Genomic DNA, 9,440 nt, shown 5'->3' with positions numbered 1-9,440 from the left:
AGTCTTTGGCAGGCATCTGCTGTGCTCTTAAAGTTTCCATTCCTCCCTTCTGTCTTATCATCTCTTCCAACTTAAGACCTGAGCTGAGCCCGTATAGCAACTTGGAAAGGTTGGAGTCTCTGGTTGATTTGATCAGTGTGCAGACACATAGTTAGCAAGCAGAACTATTGGCTTTGAGATTACAAATATGATTGTTAAAACGAATCCTGTAATCACGAATTGTTCCTTACATACGTGCAGTGACTGAAAGACAGCAAACTGTTTGTTTTGGGAAGGATTTTCCTAGCTATCTGAAGTGAGGAGAGGCTCTAGGGTACAAAATATTTAAACCAAATTGTTATGTCTTATAACGTTTAAAAAGCACTCTGAAAATATTAGTTCTTGAAAAAAAGCCATCCTCCAAGGCAGGGTTATAGGCACTTCTGGGAGTTGTAAACCCACGCAGATTCCAGAAATATGTGCCTTCCAAGGGCTGGAAACTTCTGAATTAACAACAAATAAGCAGTGAGTGTGACAAAGAGTTAAAGTACACAGACTTTACTTTCACAAAGTTTATGATGTAGTTAAGAGGTTTAAGATGTGGACCTGAGATTGCAAACTGATGGCCAACAGGCTAAATTGGGACCATGGGTTTGTTTTACTTGGCTGGTACAGGGTTGGTGTCCTGAATGTCTAAGAAAGAGAAAAAGAAAGAATGAAAGAAGTTGCTAAACATAAAACTGAGATTTCTGCACTAAAATCCAGATTTCCAGTTGTTTTTGAAAAATCAGAAGATCTGCCAACACTGGCTCCTTATTCCCACATTTCCCCATGGTGACAGTTGGCTGCAGGGGAACACCAGCTGCCCTCTTTGATCAGAGCAGGTCGTCAGGTTCTCCACCATGACCCACTACACTCCCTCAGCAGGCCTCTGTCCACGTTTGAGACCACCACGCTTAACGTAGAGATGTCTGCAACGTTTCCTATGTTTCTTCACTGTGGAAATAAACCACTGGAGCCTGAAGCAAAATCGCAGCTTCCGTTTGCGATTCAGGTGAGATGACCCTGGCTCAGGCCACGGGGGTGGCAATAGAGGCAGTGAGAAATGGTCAGATTTGGGATATATTTTGAAGGTAGAGTTAATGGAATTTCGTGATGGATTGGATTAGGGTATGAGACGGAGGATTAGCAACGAGTTCAATTTTGACTTTTACTGAGATTGATTTATTTAAAAAGGAAACCTATAGTGGATTATTGGAAAACCAGTATTGAATCTTTAGAATAAAAACAGAATTATTTAAATGTTTTTCTTCACTCTCCAAATTGGGTGCCCTAGAAGGTACCACGATCACATTCTGGGAAATGCTGACACTTAGGGGAATGTGCAGGGAAAAAGCATTAAGAGTTCCAGTTACCAAGAAGAGAGAGTTAGGCTCTCGTCCCAGGAGACAGAGTGGAGGGATGTCAGCCTGTGGATGGCCTCTCTGCACCTCAGGGCCCCAACATCCAGGAGGGTGTGTGCATCTTCAACTGCCTGGTTGATTTCCCAGTACAGGGGCAGACCTCCTTCGGAGAACTCCGAGGTCCTGCCCTGCAAGAGGGGTGGAGGGTAGCAGAGGCTCCAAGATCTCCATATGGGAGGGATTTAGGGCTGTATCTAGTAAAAAGCTCTAAGATGTTGAGAAGCTGGTTTTGAAGCTTTTTCACAGAAAGAGGACTCTCTTTACTCAGATTTATACTTATATTACAAACCAATAAAAGTAGCAAAGTTGTATCTGAAGATGTTTTTATTTACACTTTCTATGACTGAGAAAATCTCCAACTGTCCGTGTGGAGGACAATGGTTTTATTTCATTGTGCTGTGGGTTGATTTGGTTAGTGGAGACTACTAGTGGCTACTGTGGTGGTGGGAGCGAGCCGACCCCCACTCCCGGGCCCGGCCATTGCGCGAGAAGCCTGCGGCTGATCGGAAGCCCGGGTTGGCCGGCGCCGAGCCAAGCGCAGAGGATGCCTTCAGCCGCCAGAGCGAGACAGACCTTCCCTCCGTCCCGCAGCGGTCACTCGGCCGCCTGCGCGCATGCGCCGACCCCAGCCGCGTCCTCCCCGGCTCCTTCCCTCCCTCATCCGGGTCCTGGGCGAGCGGGCGCCGTGCGCGTGTCCCGCGGTCGAGCTGCTAATAAAGTTGCACTGAGGGGAAGCGCAGCGACGGCGCCGGGAGAGCGCGCCCAGGCCGCCCGGGAGTGAGTGTGGGGCCCGGGGGCGGGCGGGCGAGCGAGCTGGACTGGGGGAAGCGGGCTCTGCGGGGACGCGGCTCCCCCTCTGGCCCCAGCGGCCGGACTCGGGCGGAGGCGGGGGCGTTCGGCCGCGGGCGGAGCGGAAACCACCCGGGCCTGCGGGGCGGGAGGTAGGCCGAATCTGGGCCTGCGGGGTCCGGGCGGCGGGGACGGTGCGGCCCGTCCGGCTGCGGAGGCCTCGCCGACGGCCGGGGGCTTCCTGAGGCGGGGCCGCGACTGGCTCTCGTCCCAGCGCCGCCGTTGCCGCCCGGACGGCGGAGGGAGGCGTTCGGGACGCCCCCGAGGGGAGCTCGGCTCCGCTTCTGTCCCGAGGAGCGGGTGGTTCTGCCTTATCTAAGCCCCACCCTCAATACACACCCCCGGTCGGATTGCCGTGCTCGGCCGAGCAGCCTGGTCTGCTGCGCTGCAAAGCTGTCCAATGGCTTGATGAATCCGTGCCGCCGTCGCTTTGTGTTTCAAAGATAAGGATCCGCGCTTATCGGTGGGAATTACGTTCTGGGCAGTTGTGGCCTGCTGCTGCACGCAGCCGGTCGTTTGACCTGGTTTCTGCCCCTTGCCGTGCCAGTGTTCACCATTGCAGAGATTTCTTCCACTTCGTGTAAACTTCTGCGCTGCTGCAAGGAGAGTGCCAAGCAGTGTCTGTTGGCCTGCCTTATATTCTGCCCCTGCCCGGGTCCTCCACTTCAGCATCGGTACTCAAAGTCGTATTCCGGCCTCTCTCCCTCCCCCGCCCTTTTTCCTCTCTTCCCCTTTCAGCTGCTGCTATTACGTGGAGTTTGGAGCCTAAGCTTTGAAAACTCCCATGTGGCGCCTGTCTAAAGTCGGAGCATGCTCAGTAGCCAAAACAGATTTTGGTTGCAAAAAGAACTGGGGCGAGGATAGTCGGGTATTTGGACGTTTGCCCGCTTCCTAACAGAATGTTCCAATTCTGGTTTTGATGGCACTGGAGAATGGAGCTGTAGGCCAGCCTGGAGGTGAGGAATGCCTGAACACCGTGGGCCAGATCTCTATCTTGATTGTAGAGGCATTGTTTCCTGACCAGCTGGAGGTCTAGAGAGGAGGGGAGGGGGAAAAAAAAAAAGCATTCCTGGCTGCTTGTGCGTTTAAATGGGTGTGGTGCTAAGTATATCTTGTTTACCTTATCTTTCTGTGGAAAAAGTTTTGAAGTCTGGTTGGGTTTGTCACATCATGCCTGTTGCCTAGCACTACCGAAAGTGTGCGTATCTTGCGAGGAAGACTGGATCAGTGGAGGTTGTGGCTTGGCCTCACAGAAGTTGAGAGGAAAGGGGCCTTGAGTTAATGTTTTAAAAAATTGTTTTCAATTTTTTTAAAAACTAATTTGCTTAAATTTCTTAGAGTACCTGAATTGCCCAGAGTGAGTTAGTTTTTAATTTTAATTTGAAAGCTGAGAGGTTGAAAACCTTAGATTTAGTAACATTCCAAGTAGTTTAAAATTTCTGCAGATGCCAGAGTGGTAGTGTCTGTTGTGGGGAAAAACAATGCCTAGACACAATGTGACAGTTTCACATTTATTGATCTGAATATTATTGTGAAATTAGTGTCTTCCAAATTCTGTCAGTAAGGAATTATTTATAGATCTGAACAAATTACTTTATATTCTTTCTTCTACTCCTTCGTTGGTAACTTTTTCCTCTAAGGTGAACTGGGAGGTTACAAGAATACCAAACAACTCATAAGAGACAAGTTAACAAAATGTAATCTTCATAAAAGTTGTACATACTATGTTTAGGTTTTTTTAATTTAACTTTTGTTTGTGATTGTTTGCATGATTGTCTATACACTCCTTTCTTTCCCTCTCTGGGTGACTGCTGCCTCAGTCAGTGCGCCTTTCTTTTTCCCATAGCTGCTATAGCATAAGCTTTACCCGTTAATCTTTGTTACAAAAGTCCATTTGTCATTTATGCTTCGGTTTCTTTCGTATTATAGCTGAAATAGGCAGTAAAAATTAGATGAACCTTCTCAACTTACTACTTTCCTCTTAGATTTTAAATGCATCCGTATGATATGGTCTAGTTAAAAGGAGGAAGAGAGCAGTGAACTGGAGAAGAAAAGAGTGAAATGTTTTTGTAGATTCTGTGCAGATTTGGTAGTATTATCTGTCTGGTTCACTGTGGTAGGCGCCACAGAAATGGGTGGATTGATATGTGTTGCCTTTCTTGCCCCTCTGGCAAAGTCAGCTATTAATTTCAGTGGGAGACTGGCAGAATGTTGTTACTAATGAGGTTTGAATCAGATTGTTGTTTACTATTGGTTATGTAACATGTTGCTGGGAGTATTATTAAAAGTTGCCTTCTGTAGCAAGGTAGAGGCAAGTAAATTCTGCTTACCCTCTTCACTGGGTTTTAATTCTTGGCTGAACCTGAAGGCGCATTAGACTATAACCATAATTATACCTGGGCAGCCTGTCTGTTTCCTGTTTTCATCATGAACCCAAACATTATGATTTGCAGTGATGGTCTTTTTTGTCCTTTGCTTTAAACAGAGGCAATATGTTTTCTTTCTCTACTGAAAACAGATTTGTAACTTGGTCAAATCAAAGATACTGGCTTAGTGTTTTGAAGACTTGGCAGTAAAATACCAGTTTTTTATTTCTTGGTAACTTAAATTGAAATACTATCTAAAAAAAATCCTTTTTACACATTTGTTCGATTGTGTATTATGTAAATTTTAATGTTACCAATAGTTTGTAGAGTCTTTGAATTAAGAAAGCCCTTTTTGTTTATGACTTATCAGTGTTTATTATTACCAGATGTATATGTTGGTTTAGGCAGTGAGCCACGCATTTGGGTGAATTTCAGAGCTGACTTGAGTACACTTTAGGATATAGCTGCCTTTATTCTCCTGATTTATCAGTCTTCCCCATTCTCTTTACTTCTAGATGGTCTCTGTTCTTTGTCTTTTTGTTGTGCTTCATATTAAACACAAAGAAGAAGCCAGAATAGTTTATTTTTTCCAATGTTACAGGCATCTTATATCTTATGGGCTTGCCAGTCTGCTCATAAGGTCAAAGACATTGGAGATGATTTCCTTTTATAAGGGACATTAGCAGCCTAAGGGATGATTCTGATCTCCACCAGCCTGGATATTCTAGAGAAAAGAATACCTGGGAGGGTAGGACCCAAGAAGGCTGCCCAGAGGTAGGATGCTTTCCCCACCAAGTAGGCGATGAGTGACTCCAGGAATCCTAACCATGTCTTTTTACACCTTGTTTTTCTACTTCCAAGGTTATATGGAATAATAGTAATTGAAATTTTTAGTGCTGGATTATCCAGTTCATTGCCATTGTCTAGAACTCTGAATTTGAGAGGTGTGTTTATTAGTTGAAAGATTAAGATATAAAATTTTTCGAAGAATTGTTAAAAGCTAGATTGTTGTTAGGACCAGCTAATTTCCTGATCTCATAGGTCACCTTCATATTCTAACAGTTTTTATTGTTTTACAATTTTGAAAACATGGAGTAATTACAGAGTTATTTTTTTAATAAATAATCAGCTGGTTTGGGGTGCTTTCGTTTTGATACTTTTTTTGCCTTGGGCAGCTAGAGGGGCAGAGTTTGGGCCCCATTCTAGTGGAGAGGTGGTTTCAATGACTTTTCCTGCTTTTACTGTATTCCTAACTTGGTTTTGATAATATTTTAGAAGAAAAAATGCTTTGTTAGACAGTTTGTGTGTGGAATACTGTAATTGTAATTCACTTTTGGAAGCTAGTCGTACATTTTGTAAACAGATTTTGCCCTTGAATTCTTTGGTACGCCAGTCTCTGCCTATAATGTATATGTGATTTACAGACTGGTATACTGGAAATTTGAAAATGGTTTGATCTGTTGTGAGATTTTAACTGGATTTTTCCTTTTGATTTCCATATATGTTGTTTTGTTATTACTGAAAATAATAGTAAGAAAATAGTGCCACCTCCCCACCTTCTTCTGAGCATGACAACTGGAGTCCTAAGACTCTTCAGATTTATCTATGATCTCAGAATATGGCTGGTGCTTTCAAGGCAAGTTTTGTTTTGTTCAGTTTTGTTTTCATGATGTATTAGGATCTGCCTTGCATCCCATCTGGTAGGCTGTACAACTTGAGATCTAGTTATTCTGGTTTGTGTGTTCCCAGAAAGAGGGGCACTGCAGAAATATTTCAAAACTAGTCTTTTGTTTTCTTTCCCCTTATTTACATCATTCTGTCCATTTAAGTGAGAGCCTGCTTAACTCACTAGCCATTTCCACTCTTTGGAGTTGAAGGTGTAAATTAAATGAATGATGACTAGTGCTGAATGATGTCTAGAACCGTATTTGCTCCCTTTTCTTCTAAGTAGGCGACTTGAACTCTGAGCTGCGTGTGAGGTATCTGGAGAACATCTTCGTAAAGCATTGGAATATCGTGTACACAGATTCGCACTTTGTGCTCCAGAGACGCATTTTGTAATGTGTAATGATTTCGTATCTGCCGTTGACGATTTTGTAATTTGAAGGAAAGCACTATGAAGATTGACCAGCTCTGTGTCTATTCCTGTGCCTACAAGCCTATACAGGTTTACTCAAACACATCTGGTAGCAATGTAGGAAATCTTGCAGGCTCTGTGGGGGTGAGTGATACATCTAGATCTGACTCTGCTTAATTAGAGGACTTAGAGGAGCAGGTGAAGTTTAAAGCGTGATTAAAAACTGGGAAACAAAAGTCTGGATGTGGGAGATAAAAAAGTATAGACTTGTGTGGGCCCAAAGAGAGACTGGGCAAGAAGATTATACTGTGAGAAGTGTCAGGGATCATGAGTTCAGCTCCTGAATAGCTTTGAAATCCACTACAAGAATTTTTGAAGTCTTTGGAAATTGGGAGCCACAGTTGGGAAAAGTGGCGATTTAAGTGATTCTCTAGGAAAATGATTTTGGTGCCCATGTGACTGTATGCCCTCTTTCTTGTAGATATTCCCATAAAGAATAGGATTTCTGAATCTAGGAGAGCTTGTGGGCACACTTGCTCTTGGTTTCTTTCTCTTTTCTGCTTGCACTCATGGATATGGCTTACATGTCTTGTACTAATTGTATACCTGGCTCTAGAATTGGTTTGACGGTGGTGGTGGGTGTCTACTCTTGCTGATAATTGATAACTACTATTGATATTAGATCTTTTTAAAGCTTTACCCCCACCACCCATAAGAAAGTTACCCTTGGATGAATATGGATGAATGACTTTTTTCCATTTTGGGTGATCCATCCTAAGGGCCTTGGTTTTCATACCTGCTGCAAAAATGTGGGAGGTAGGGGCCTACTCTCAAACCTAATGAATCAGAATTTTGTGGGATGGTTATGAGGAATTTGTTTCTTTAAAACCCCCATCTGTAATTCTTTTGTACAGGTTTGGCTGAGATGGTGGTGGGTTGTAACCCATATCGGCATTTATCACCTCTCCTGGGTTGATGTGCTCACTAGGTTTTGTTTTGGCTAAGTGTTGGGTGAAATTTTTGGATTGATTTACTTGCCTTTTGTTTTGGTTTGGAGCAATTAAAGAGATGTTGGAACAGAAAGTGAAGGAGCTGTGTCTGTGAATTTACCTCTGAAGTCTCGCTGTGAGCAGTGTGTGTCTATGTCTCTGTCTCTCTCCGGGAAAGTTAAGGGTACTTTTGGGAGTTGGTCAGGAGGTCCTACTCAAGTAGCTGGAGGTACGAACAAGACCTTTGGATTCTTGACATTAACATGACTTCATTTCAGAAGCCTGGCAAAGCTTAACAGTGTTATTCATACATTTAATGTATGTGAAATGTGCCTCCTATCTTCCTTTAGCTTCCCTGTCACCCTTCCCTAAATCAGTTGATGACAAATCCTATTCTTCTAGTAGCCCAGGCTGACACTTTGGAATCATTGTTGACTCCTCTGTTCTCACAGTCCCCATATCTCTTCATCAGGAAACCTATTGCCTCCCAAAATATATGTGAAATTGTCTGCTTCTCACCTCCCCCCCCCCCCCCCGACTGCTATCGCCATGGTCTAAACCATCATCATCTCTCACCTAAATTACTGCAACTCTGAACTGGTCTCCCTGCTTTTACCCTTGCCACTGCCTCCCCCCACCCCCCCATATATGCTCAGTGTATCAGCCAGTGTAATTCTTTAATAATGTAAGTCAGAAAGTGTCATGACTCCACTCAGAGCTCTCAGCCGGGTCTGCATTTTACTTCTTGTAAAAGCTAAAGCCCTTTTCTTACTGAGCATGCCCAATCTGTCTCTTTTACCTATTTGACCTTATTCCTTATTTAACCCTCCTTGTTCACTTTATTCTGAGACTGCACTGGTCTTGCAGTTCCTTGAGTGTGCCAGGCATGCTCCCGTCTTGGGATCTTTGCATTGCCTGTTGCCTTTTCCTGTAATGGTTTTCCCCCAGATAACTGCCTGGATCACTCTTACTTCCTTAAAGTTTTGACTTAGTTGGTGCCTTTCAGTGAGGCCCAGCCCAACCACCCTATTTACAATTACGCATCTCCCACAGCACCTCTGCTTTATTTTTCTCCATAGCACCTTTCACCTAACAAACTATATTATGTCACTTATTTATTGTATTTTTTCTGTCTCTCTGCACTGGAATGTAAGCTACATGAAGACAAGGGTTTTGGTCCTCTTTATTCACTTCTATATTCCCAGCTTCTAGAATGCTACTTCAATAAATATGCTTTTGAATGAATAACTTGAATGAATTTAACAAGTTCTCTGAATATGCTTAGTACTCTTTCTTAAAGATTACATTCTAGTGGGAGAGAAAAAAATCAAGTAAACCAACAAATAATTACAAATTGGTTACTATGGTGAAGGAGATGAACATAGTATTGGATTAGAGATGGGGAAAACCTACTTTATTTAGGGTTATGAGGTGATCAGGGAAGATCTCTGGGATGATAGCTAAAGCTGAAGCCTGGATGGTGAGAGAGCTAGAAATTTGTAGTTGGCACTTGAAGAAAGTGGTCCAGGCAGAGAATGGCGTTAATAAAATCTCTGATGTACAAGAGACATTTCAGTACAGGAAGAGAAATGTTTTTGAAAAATGAATTGTTACTAAAATTTTTTGGGAGCAGAAACTGTTTGCTCCTAGTGTCTGATTGATTTTTCTTAAATTTCAGCCTCCAAATTTGTATAACCCTAAACATATTGGAGAGAAT

General features: G+C 43.5%; 1 protein-coding gene across 2 annotated transcripts in view; it reads left to right on the top strand.

Moving 5' to 3' along the window:
- Positions 1-2,081: 2,081 nt before the first annotated feature.
- Positions 2,082-9,440, top strand: part of SMAD5 (SMAD family member 5) — a 46,530-nt gene continuing 39,171 nt past the window's right edge. The window contains exons 1-2 of one of the 2 annotated variants that reach the window (XM_005599129.4): positions 2,099-2,219; positions 3,030-3,247. The gene's annotated coding sequence lies outside the window, so the exon portion shown is untranslated. Of the gene's footprint in view, positions 2,220-3,029; positions 3,248-9,440 lie in introns of both variants that reach the window. The other variant, XM_023616889.2, reaches the window with a different exon arrangement.

This window comes from Equus caballus, chromosome 14 (genome assembly GCF_041296265.1).
Source record: "Equus caballus isolate H_3958 breed thoroughbred chromosome 14, TB-T2T, whole genome shotgun sequence".
Lineage (NCBI taxonomy): Eukaryota > Metazoa > Chordata > Mammalia > Perissodactyla > Equidae > Equus > Equus caballus.
Note: the sequence above shows the minus strand (reverse complement) of the source record. Positions and strands in the feature narration are given on the sequence as shown.